The sequence below is a fragment of the Aedes aegypti genome, chromosome 2 (assembly GCF_002204515.2).
Source record: "Aedes aegypti strain LVP_AGWG chromosome 2, AaegL5.0 Primary Assembly, whole genome shotgun sequence".
In the NCBI taxonomy this organism is placed as follows: Eukaryota; Metazoa; Arthropoda; class Insecta; order Diptera; family Culicidae; genus Aedes; species Aedes aegypti.
The window spans coordinates 2889774-2903019 of record NC_035108.1 but is presented as its reverse complement, the minus strand read 5'-3'; positions in this window follow the sequence as shown (position 1 = coordinate 2903019).

Genomic DNA, 13246 nt, shown 5'->3' with positions numbered 1-13246 from the left:
CAGGCGGCCCCGCTGGCTGTGATTCCGGAAACAAGCAGCAAGCCTGGCCGAAAAGCTCTTCGTTGGTGGTCTCCAGAGATCGAAAAAGTGATCAAGGCACGTAGAAAGGCTTTTCGCGCCGTCAAGAGAATGGCACCTGACCACCCAAACTGAGATGTAATCGTTGATCGGTATCACATAGAACGTAACACTTGTCGGCAAGCCATCCGAGACGCCAAACGAGCTTGTTGGGAGGAGTTCTTGGATAGCATCAACGCAACCCAATCAACCGCTAACCTATGGGCCACCTATGGAAACAGTACTGCGGATCCAGAAATCATTGCCGACGGCCTGGGAAAGTATTTCGCCAATCTCGCAGCCTTTGAGACGTATGATCCGGTCTTCGTCCGCCAAATCGATGTGACTGCCAACGACATAAACAGTTTCACTGTACCCGAGGACAATGCGCAGCTTGCCATTAATCAACCTTTCTCATTTAGAGAGTTGCAGTATGCTTTGAGTCGCAGTAGTGGGAAATCCGCAGGCCCAGACGTTACCCCTTGGTGAAAAATCTTGAAGGTCATGGTAAGCTTATTCTACTTGAGCTGATAAATCATGGCGAGAGAGCTTCGTCGTCCCAATCGATAAACCCGGCAATCAAGCTCGAGAACCAGCAAACCTGAGGAGTGCGGTCTCAAACATTTTGATCATTCAATTTGCACACAAATTTTTACACCAGTGCTATCCGTTATTTGTTTGCTTGTATTGACCTATGCACGAGTTCACTATCTGACGTTTTAGCGGTGCCGTGTTATATATGTGACCATGGAAACAAGTGAATTCGGCACCGCTCAAACGTCAAATTAGTGAACTCGTGCATCGGTCCATTGCAGGAAATCGTTTTCATGGTGCACATTTAAAATACTTTACACTAAGTTCATGCAATTTTATGAGGGCAATAAGTCCAATGAATCAGCTGAAACATATAGTTTCTGACCGTAATAAATATATTTTACAAAAGTTCTGAAAACATCACGCATCAATAAGACCAAGTAAAACGTGTCTTCAACAGTTGATTATTTCTGTGTCACATAAAATGTATTACATTTTTTTAGCGTGATGAAATGATGACCGCACATTTCTAGGCATACTCGGATCTTTTTGATAAAAATTTGAGCTTGACAGCAGACTGCTTGTTAATATCCAGTTTGCACCCCATTTTTTTTTCCTTCTTAGAAATGGGGGGATAATCTGCTCAACAGACTCCGAACCAAGGTCCGGAGTGTGGGGTCCATTTACTGCATGCAAGCAGTAAACAGGACTACACCCCCGACCCACTAAACCATTCCCATTGCCGCCAAACCCTTCGTCTCTCCGGGACCACCAAGAAGGCATTGCTTCGGAGAGGGGCTATTGCACATCGCAACCTCCAGGTTAGCTGCGTTGCCATGCAGCAACGAACATCGATGACACGCTTAGAGGGGGTCCACCAAGGTAGCATGCTAGCGCTTTGCCAGCTTCCCAAGTGGTCCTTACCTCCCATTGTCCGCTGAAGGCGGGCAGGGTCGACCACTACGCCCGCGCCCAGCTGCACCGCAGGTACCAAGAACTGATACTGCGGGCTTCGCAATTTGACCTACTGAAGGCTCAGGCCCTATCAGCTAGCACCAGCTGGGATTGCTGACGAAGGGGCCTCCACCTGCCCCGAACAACCAGAGGCTCGTATCCAACCCAGTAGGCCGGCGCCACGACAGCAACGCTACCAGGATGTTCTCCCCGCGGCCACTTAATCGCTGTAAGGGTCGATTTCGACCGTAGGGCATCGGTATGACCTACGTGGCCGACTGCGAACCCTTGGACCACCTGTTGTTTAGCGTCTGCACTAGCCACTCCTCGAGTCCACTCGCCACCTCCTTTGTAGTTCCAAGACGATGTGGGTGATAGCCGATGAAACCAAAGACAAATTAAAGACCTCCATGTCCACCCAATCTCGTCTTCACAAATCCTCTGAACCAGATTGTCGGAGTCGTGTCCCGACGACATGTGGCAAACGCGGGCACACGAACAAAACGTGTTCCGCCGTTTCCTTTAAACCTGCACAAACTGGACATTCGAGAGAACCCGCATGACCGAAACGGTGTAGATACTGTCTAAAGCAACCATGGCCCGAAAGGACCTGTGTCAGGTGGAATGTTAGTTCCCCATGGCGCCTATTGACCCAGATATCTAACCTCGGAATCAACCTGTGAGTCCACACTCCCTTGGTGGAACTGTCCCACGCACGCTGCCATTTGACCATAGAGGCCAGTCTGGCAGCCCTGCGTATGCATCTTGTGCCGCGCCTTTCGAAGCACTCTATGTCTTCCATGATAACGATACCAATAGGTTCCATACCGGTGATGACGCAGAGTGCATCGTGTGACACGGTACGGTACGCGCTCGCAACCCTCAGGCATAAAAAATAGCCTATAAGTACTCTCCAGCTTGCTACGGTAGCTCTCGGTACTTAAAGCCGTGCCCCAAGCCGGGCCACCATACCTCAGTATGGACAAGGAGACACTGGCCAGAAGCTTACGCTTACTGGCATACACCGCAGAGTTATTGGACATCATCCGGGACAGTGCCACAATAGCTGTGGAGGCTCTCTTGCAGGCATAATCGACATGGCTACCGAAGGTAAGCTTATCGTCGATCATCACCCCCAAGTGTTTGACGGAGCGTTCGAAGTGATCGTGCAGTCGCCTACACTGATCACCGCTTGCTGCACCGACTTTCGGTTGTTGACAACAATCGCCTCAGTCTTGTGGTGAGCCAATTCCAGTTTCCTGGAGCTCATCCACTCCTCCACAATCGAGTGGGCTGCAGTCAATTCTACTTCTTCGATCGATTCACCGTAGACCTCCAGCGTAATATCGTCGGCAAAGCCAACGATGACCACACCCGCCGAGAATTTTAATCTCAACACCTCGTCGTACATGAGGTTATATGAAAGCACTCCGACCCACCTCTGTGTCATAGACTAATACCCGATGCTGGAAGTAACTTCCGAGAATCTTGTACAGGTACGCGGGTATCCCCAGACGCAGGAGCGCATCAGCAATAGCCGCCAAACTAGCACTATTAAATGCGTTCCTTACATCCAGAGTCACTACTGCGCAGTAGCGAATCCCCCTCCTCTTACGCTGCTGATATCTCAGCAGTCTGTTGAGGATGATCTTCTCGAGCACTTTCCCCGCCGTGTCGATCAAGCATATTGGTCTATACGCCGACGGGTCACCGGGTGGTTTTCCCGGCTTTGGCAATAGTACCAGGCTCTGCCTCTTCCACACATCTGGAAATACTCTCTCGTCCAGGCATATCTGCATAGCAGTTCTGAACATCCCGGGAGCCTCCAAGATTGCGACTTTGATGGCCAGGTTTGGAACTCCGTCCGGACCTGGTGCCTTACCTATACTGAGGGATTTTGCAATCCCTAGTTTGCACCCCCTAGCAGCAAACTATCGTCCAATTGCACTTACCTGATGCCTCTCTAAGGTAGTAGAGCGAATGTTAAACCGTCGGCTTACACATCATCTCCAGCAACGCGGCCTGCTGGATCACCGACAGCACGCCTTTCGGCCCGGAAAAGTTGGTCAACTGGGGTTTCACTGGCCACGTTTTGCACTTCGTAAGAAACTTCCTCACCAATCGTACCTTCAGGGTGGTCATCAGAAACACCAAAACCGATTCATTCAGAGAAGAGACCGGCGTTCCGCAAGGATCCGTCATATCGGTCCCCTCGTCACCCATGGATCCAGGGGATAATAAAAAAAAGGCCCCATGCGACGTTACCATAATGTGGTTTCCGGGACATAGTGGTGTTCCTGGTAACGTAACCGCAGATTTCCTAGCAGGATCCGGCCCTTCTGGCCCTCGTTACAGCATTAGGGTATCCCTACATGTACCTTGCAGTTGCCCAAAATGTTATGGCTCATAAGGTAATCTAGAATGCCGTGAAAAGTGTACTGTGATCTGTCAAACTTGGATACCTTTTGCACTACCGAGGGACCAAATGCAGTACTAGAAGTGGTACCCAATCTGAGCCCGAGTGGGACGGACCTGGCAGTAGCGTAGCTAGGGGGGTGCGGTGGGTGCGGTCCGCACCGGGCCCCAAGTTCATAGGGGCCCCCAAATTGTGGTAAGAATTCCATTCAATATTATGATATTGATTTTTAGTACACTACACGTAAAAAAGTAAATAAAAATTCAGTTTGAAGGTGACCTTGATCGGCAATGTGTAGGGGCCCCATGATCAATATTATTAGTGATTAGAGTAGCCTTTATACTTATTCAAAATTCATTCTCGATAACTTGGTTTAAATTTGTAATTCAGACGAAACTACCTAAATGTGCGGGGCCCATGATTGCATCTGGAACTGATTTGGAGGCAGGATCTTCAAATTACAGTTGATTTCAATTACAAGTGAATTTCATCACCCTCTGAAAAAATATTAGCCAGACTTTCTCTTCCTGATGTTTGATTACTGATTACTGTGTGAAAATAATTTTCTTTTTTCGACATTCTTTTTTCGACATTTTCCAACTCTGTATTAAGGTAGTTTCAAATGTTACAGAATATATTCCTAAACTAGCCGATTTTCATGTCAATTATAGTTGAAAAAAAAAAAAAAGAAATCAGTGACCATCTTCGGGACATGGTTTGTACACATTAAAGACTGGTAGTAAATCTCATTCTGCTTGCAGTGAATCTTGCTTCAAGAGGTTCAAGCGATACCTTTAGAGAATATTACGCGATTTTTTCAAAGGTTATCCAGGAATTTATTTTAAGATAACTCGACGAAAAGCTTAAGTAGTTGTCTATTGATTTATGCAAAAATCTCTTCAGGTATACTCCTAGCATCTCCCTCGGAAATGTCTCTATTGATTCCACCACCAAGTCTCTCAAAAAATCTTCCTGCTTTGATTCAAGGGATGGTTAGAGGATATTTTCGTAATCAGCTCCACGAAATCCACTACAATGTTTTTCTTGACTAATCAAAATCCTCAGTTGTAACTTTAGAAGATCTCCAAAGTTTCCAAAGCTATCTTAAGAAAAAAAAAAAATTTTACAGTTCTTAAAGAAATTTATTTGGGGATTTTTCCAGGAAAACCTACGAGAATTACTATGCCAGTTCCTCCAGTTATCTTTTTACGAACTATATGGATTCCTCCAAGCGTCTACATTTTTCCTAGGAGTTGCTTCTTAAATTCCTCCTTCAATTATTCAAGGATATATACTTAATACTCTTCCAGGAATTTCTCTACAAAGTTTCGTCAGATGTTACTTTGAAATTTCCTTCTGCAATATTTCCCGGATTTTTGAAAAATTTCATCAAAAATTTCTGCAAAAAAAAATCTAGATCTTTTTCTGGAGATAATCCTGAGAAAATGACGGGGAAAATTCTTTGAAGACATCGAAGGCCAATTTCTCTATAATTTCTAGAATAATTCCTGAAAGAATCTCAGCAACAATCACTGGAGGAATTCTCTGGTTGAAATCTGAACGATAATTTTGAAAGAAATTCTAGAAAATCCCTGGAGAAAATATATATAGTTCAAATCACGAAGATGTTGTAAATCTTGATGAAAATCAGGGTTTTATGAAAATGGTGGTAAAATAATTAGATAAATTTCTTGAGCAATTATGATTTTCTTGAAAAAATCTGAAAGAATCTTTGACCTCATGATGAAATCTCTTAAGTAACTTCTATGGTTACCCTTAGAAACATTCTACGTTCAGTTGGTTATTTATTTTAAGCAAATCTTGGGCATATTTATGGATATTAAAAGGATTTCTTTCACCAAAAATTTAAAAATCAATCCCGACTCAAAAACACTTGAGAAAATTTTCAAACTTTCTTACAATACCTAATTTAAGCTGTAACAGGGTGTCTACTCATCTACAGAAATTAAATTCCCTGAGATTTCCAGGTTTTTCCAGGTTAAAAAAAATAATTTCAGATTGTAGAAATTTTCCAAAATACATAAATGACGAATTTTTCATTTTACACGACTAAAAATTTATTGTATAAAAAAGTGCTTCAATAAAAAAAACGATAAATTAAAAAAAAATCAATTAAATAAACAAAATATGTATTATCAGTTTGTTCTAAACGTGTAGCTAAACAACATTAGAAAATATTGGTGATTTTTTTTTATTTCAAAAAAAAACTTATCAAATTATCTGAAAGTCCCTCTAATCATTAAAATCAGATATGAAGAAAATAGTCTATTCGAACTTAAGAGAAAAAAAACCTTTTCCTTGAAACGTCATAAGATTTTGGTTTCTCATTTGAACGGACATTCCTCTAAGAATGATTTAAGTATTTAAGACTTTTTGGAGTCCCATGACATTACGACAAGTATAACTGCTTGTTTTACTGTGGATTTCTTTCACATCTTACTCCAACGATCTCTAAAGAAGTTTGTTTTGTGATTTTTTAAGAACTTTCTACGAATTTAGTTTTGGAAACTTTCAAGAATTCAATCTGGAGTTTTTCTGGGGATAACCATAGAAACTTTTTCGGAGATTCCATCAGGAATCTCTCCAAATACCGTTGAAGACATTTTCAATGGAAGTCTCGTGTTCTCAAGGAAACAATCCATTAACTTATTCATTGATTTCCCTAGGACTTTCTTCAACAGAGCATCTCCAAAATTCAAAACATTCAGAAATTCCTGTTATTTTTTTATTTCTCAAATATATCAAAAAAATATTCTAGTCATTATTCCAGAAATTTCTCCAGGGAATTTGATTCAGATTTTTTTGGAGGAAATTTTTAGTAGAATTCCGCATGGAATTTCTAGAGATTTTTTTTCTGTGAGTGTGCCTAAGTATGCCTTGATGAATGTTTACGAGGATCTCTGAAAAAACACCTGTATTCTTGATAAAAACGAACAGGCTCTTTCGTCAACGTATGAGAATTATTTGCTAAGGATTCAGTCATCTGTGAAGCAAAACCCTTCGTACTTCTGGGACTTTGTCAAGCAACGGAAATCCAACAACCGCATTCCTTTCTCGGTCAGTTTCAACGGAGTGACATCTCGTTCGAATGTGGAAGCAGCCAATTGTTTTGCCTCATTTTTTGAAGGCGTTTTTAGCAGAACCTCACCCGTCCAACGTAATAACCACTTTGCCCAGATAACGTCTCACGACATACATCTTCCACGCTTCGAGTTTTCTCAAGATGCGGTACGAAAGGTTCTAGAAGGACTGGACACCTCGAAAGGACCTGGCACGGATGACATACCTCCAGTGTTACTAAAGAATTGCGCCAATACACTTGCATTGCCCATTGCTGCTGTGTTCAATCGTTCGCTCCGAGATGGAATTTTTCCAAAGGCATGGAAACTGGCGGCAATTGTACCGATCCACAAATCCGGGAAACTCAACTGTGTCTCAAACTATCGTGGTGTATCTATCATGTGCAGGCTTAGCAAGGTGTTCGAAAAAATGATTCACGAAGTTCTGTATCTCTGTATCTCAATTAGTCAGCATGGCTTTATGAAGAACAGATCAACGACAACAAACCTGATGTGCTATGTGTCAGAAATATCCCGAGGCATGGAAACCAAAAACCAAGTTGACGCAGTTTATGTGGATTTTGCGAAAGCTTTCGACACAGTACCGCACAATCTGATCATCGATAAAATGAAGCATCTAGGTTTCCCCGACTGGTTTACAAAGTGGCTGTACTCATACCTCTCTGGACGTAGCGCTTTTGTAAAAGTGAACTCGATTAGATCAAGATACTTTAGCATTCCATCCGGAGTACCGCAAGGTAGCGTACTTGGACCACTTATTTTCATTATTTACATTAATGACCTGAGCGAACTGATCTCTTGTTCCAAACTATCCTTTGCCGACGACCTAAAATTTTTCCGAACCATAGCTTCTCCAGCTGACTGTTTCGATATTCAAGCTGATAATGATCTATTGTTAGTTTGGTGTGGTGACAATGGCATGCGTGTCAATGAGAAGAAATGTAAGGTTATATCTTACACTCGCCGCAGTAACGTGATTCACCATGAATATTGTATGGGTTTAAATCCACTTGAACGAGTAAACTCAATATGTGGTTTGGGGGTCACTATTGACTCGAAGCTCTGGTTCAATGAACACATCAACATCATAGTTGCCAGGGCATTCACGGTGCTGGGCTTTATACGTCGGCATGCATCTGGATTTAACGATGTGTACTGCCTGAAGACGCTGTTCTGTTCACTAGCTCGCAGCATTTTAGAGTATGCCACACCAGTTTGGTCACCTTATTATGCAACGCATACATCGATCATCGAGCGTGTCCAGAAACATTTTTTGAGATTTGCTCTGCGACAATTACCATGGAATGATCCTCAAAATCTTCCCTGCTACCCTGATCGTTGCAAACTGATCAACCTAGAAACTCTCTCAGCCCGTCGTACCAAATTGCAAAGACTATTTATCTTTGACCTTATAACAGGTAACGTGGATAGTCCGGAACTTATCCAGCTGATTCCGTGGAACACACCACCTCGACGCTTCCGAAATACATTAATGTTTGCTGTCCCTTTCCACAGAACGAACTATGGTTCAAATAATTATTTAAACTCGTGTTTAAGATCATTTAACGATGTAAGCAACGCATTTGATTTTAACCTCTCGAAAGATATGTTCAAACTTAGAATAAGAAGTATAGAATAATATAGTTTCCAACAAATCAGTCTGTACGACAAAGTCGAAGATGGTGAATAAATAAATAAATAAATAAATAAAATTCTTCTTAGAAATTTCTTGATAAATGCTAATATAACTGAAAAAAATCGAATCTTTGTGTATTGTCCTACAAGGCTTTGAAAAAAATCGGAGAGACTTGCTGGAGAAATTCAAGTATGAATAATTAGAAAAACACCTGTAAGAATGACTGGAGTAATAATTGATGAGGAACCTTGCAATAAAGGTTTGAATTATCCATGGAGTTTGGAAATATTTTTTGATAGGTTACATTACATTACCTAGTCAGGTAGGAGATATTTTGATGAAATGCTGGAGAATTTCTGAGGGAAATTTCTGGAGGGACTTAATGAGGAATTCCAGGTCAAATTTTCTAGAAAAGTTCATCAATGATTTCATCGAATAACGCCTAAAGGAAGCAATTTTGAACAATTTATGAAAAATCGGCGTTATCGAAACTATGGAATAAACATTCGTGGAAGATTCGTATATCCTAATGTATGTGTAAATCTCATAGAAGTAATAACTGGAAAAATCGGTGAATTAATCAGTGGAGAAACACTTGAAGGAAATCTTGGGAAAATTACCAACATATTTTTGTCAGAGTTATCTATGTGAGAATTACTGGAGGTTATAATTTTGCAGTTATGAACGAAATTCCCTGAGAATTCCAGGTTTTCTAGGTTGAATAAAATTCCCTGATAATTCCAGGTTTTTCCAGGTAGTAGACACCCTTTGTAATGACTCATTGCTTTCCAGCACTACTTCGCCAGCAAATATTTTCACTTCTTTTTCAATTCACTGGAAGTTCTTTCGATAATTTTCAGAGAACCAATGTGTTTCTGAACAAGAATTAAGAAAAGAAGAACTGTAGGCTCATTAATTAACATGTTTGCCACTAAACTACTACAACATCATATCAATATACCAACATAAGTTCCATAACTTTAGTCCTAATTCTTCAAAAGCTATTTGTTTAATGTTTAGCGTCTTATATTTAAACGGTGTTAATTTTGAGGGCCCCTAAATCGAACTCCGCACCGGGCCCCATCAACCCTAGCTACGCCACTGGGACCTGGTGCGAACGTTTAGAGGAAACCATACCATCTACCATGGCTGCGGCAACACACACGAGCTGGGAACATCTTTTATAGTGATGGGTGATACGCAGAGGCGCGTGATCGGGTGATGGCTGATCAATGAGTGAATGTGCAAGTTAAGACTCAAAGGCCGGTTCTCCAAATTCAGCATTATAAACGTGCACAGCCCTCACTCCGGAAGCACTGATGATGATCAAGACACTTTTTACGCGCAGCTCGAACGCGAGTACGACAGCTGCCCAAGCCACGACGTAAAAATCATCATAGGAGATCTAAACGCACAGGTTGGCCAGGGGGAGGAATTCAGTCCGACTATTGGAAAATTTAGCGTCAACCGGCTGACGAACGAAAACGGCTTACGACTAATTGATTTCGCCACCAACAAGGATATGGCCATTCGTAGCACCTACTTCCAGCACAGCCTTCCATACCGATACACCTGGAGATCACCACAGCAGACAGAATCACAAACCGACCACGTTCTGATTGATGGTCGGCACTTCTCCGACATTATCGACGTCAGGATCTATCGTGGCGCTAACATCGACTCTGACCACTATCTGGTGATGGTCAAACTGCGCCCAAAACTCTCCGTCTTTAACAACGTACGGTACCGACGGCCGCCCGGTATGACCTAGAGCGGCTTAAGCAACCGGATGTCGCAGCGGCATACGCGCAGCACCTCGAGGCTGCATTACCGGAAGAGGGTGAGCTGGATGAAGCCCCTCTTGAGGACTGCTGAAGAACAGTGAAAGCAGCCATCAACGATGAAGCTAAGAGCAACGTCGGGTACGTGGGACGGAGTCGATGGAACGATTGGTTCGACGAGGAATGTAGGCAGATTCTGGAGGAGAAGAATGCAGCGCGGGTGGTCATGCTGCAGTAAGGGACCCGGCAAAACGTGGAACGTTATAGACGGAAACGGCAACAGCAAACCCGCCTCTTTCGGGAGAAAAAACGCCACCTGGAGGAGACGGAGTGCAAGGAGATGGAACCTGTGCCGGTCTCAAGAAACGCCTAAGTTCTATCAGAAGCTCAACGCATCCCGCAACGGCTTCGTGCCGCGATCCAAGATGTGCCGGGATAAGGATGGGAGCATTTTGACGGACGTGAGGTGATCGAGCGGTGGAAGCAGCACTTCGACGAGCACCTGAATGGCGCTGAGAGCACAGGCAATGAAGGACGGAACAACGGAGGAAATGCCTTCGTCAGTACTGCGGTGGATGGAAACCAATCAGCCCCCACTTTGAGGGAGGTTAAGGCAGAGCATTAATGATTAACGAGTCGCAATGATTGATTAAGTGATTAATGATTTAATTCAAGTTCATCATGATTAATGATTATGATTTATGATTACATTTTTTGAAGTCATGATTAATGATTGTGATTGATTATTAAGCCAAAGTATGATTAATGATTATGATTAATGATTAAATTTCAATTTTAGATGATTAATGAATATGATTAATGATTAAACTCAGTATGGTCAGTGATTATGATTAATGATTATGATTAATGATTATGATTAATAATTATGATTAACCCTTACGTGAATAATGTCAAATTTTGATCAAAATTTTTAATTTCAAAATAATACTTTTTTAAATTATCATTTATTGTATTTGTATTGAGAACGTCGCGACACATTGCGAGCCTGCACTATACAAATCGCATCCAGCACGTTGTTGACCAGGGTGTCCGGCCATTTGGCCGAACGCCGTTTGGCCGAACGCCGTTTGGCCGAACGCCATTTGGCCGAATGCCATTTGGCCGAACGGGTCATTTGGCCGAATGCCGTTTGGCCGAATAACGAACAAAAATATATCTTCTTTTTCAACACTGATGTGCAGCATTATCATAAGTGTGGCCCAATAATTGATCAATTAATTTATTTGTTGATCTTTACGATGAGGCGGGATATCATGTTTGTTGATATATAAGTGCTCCAAGAGCATAATCAATACGATCCGTTCATTCCGGACGAAGTTGTGAGCTCGCGTTAAAGCTCTAAGCTGTAGATTACCAACGGCGTGCTAGGGTTTGAAGTTTTTTTTATATTTTCATCAGAATTTTTTCCTTCTTTCAAACATAGGCTTTTCTTTCGATTTGTACTGGTTTCATTATTATTGGAAATAATTTAGCTTTTATTTTCAAAGGGAATTTTACCTTCTTTAAATCATCGGTAGTTCTTTGTAGTTATACTGATATAACAGTTATTTGCGTTAAACTTGCTTAAAATTTATAAGAGATTTTTCCTTCTTTTGATCATATGCTGTTCTTTCATATTTGAATATTTTTCATAGTTATTGGAATTCAGTCTAAGTAATGAGTTTTATTCAAACATATAATTTTTAACACAAAGGATGATGTGATGTCATTGTTAACTGAACTCTGCACCGTTGATTGCGTATATCAGTAAACCGGACGAGTCGGAAAATACATACATCAAATAAGCTCACTGTTTTTAATTAATTTACTAAGTACGATCAGAATGATTGAAGCAAACTGATGCTACAGAAGGACGAATAAGTAAACCGTTTTAGTAACTGTCAAAAGCTGACTGACTACAAATGCAATGCGAAAACCTATGCTGGCAGCCATTTCCGCTAGCAAAGAAGTGACAAATTGCTTACATCTTGGATGTTCCTCTAAACTGTTCTTTGAAATTCAGCCTTGAACTTAATTACAAAATGCATCGTAATGGACCGATGCACGAGTTCACTAATTTGACGTTTGAGCGGTGCCGAATTCACTGGTTTCCATGGTCACATAAATAACACGGCACCGCTAAAACGTCAAATAATGAACCCGTGCATAGGTCCATTGTAGCTCACTATTTTTTTCAGATTCGGCCGAACGGCATTCGGCCAAATGGCATTCGGCCAAATGACCCTTTCGGCCAAATGGCGTTCGGCCAAACGGCATTCGGCCAAACGGCGTTCGGCCAAATGACCCGGAACCGTTGACCAGTAGTACGTGGTCTTTATATACCCAATAACTAGTGCACTCTAGCCTTAGGCATTCAACAGTAGAAACCGTTGTGTCCATGAGTCCTCTTGTAGTGTAGGGGTAACGCGCCCTATCTAGTGAACAGGGAGTCGTGAGTTCGATTCGCACCGAGAAGACGTCTTATTCTATCGCAAATTTCATATCAATTTTTCCCATTTAATCCAATTGAGGAAGTATATGGTATGTTTAATTTTACGTTAGTTGTTCAAAATCATGTTTTTCAGTCGTCTTCTAACGAAATTCCGTAAATATCAGGATTGCTGTTTGTCTTCAGAACTGCGGGTATCGATTCGAAAATTACGACGATTCCGGATTAAATTGCGTGGAGTACTGGAGAAGCCCTCCTGAGATTCAGTAGCCACTTACATATCGAGTCCCAAATGTTAAGAGTATCATGATTAAAAAG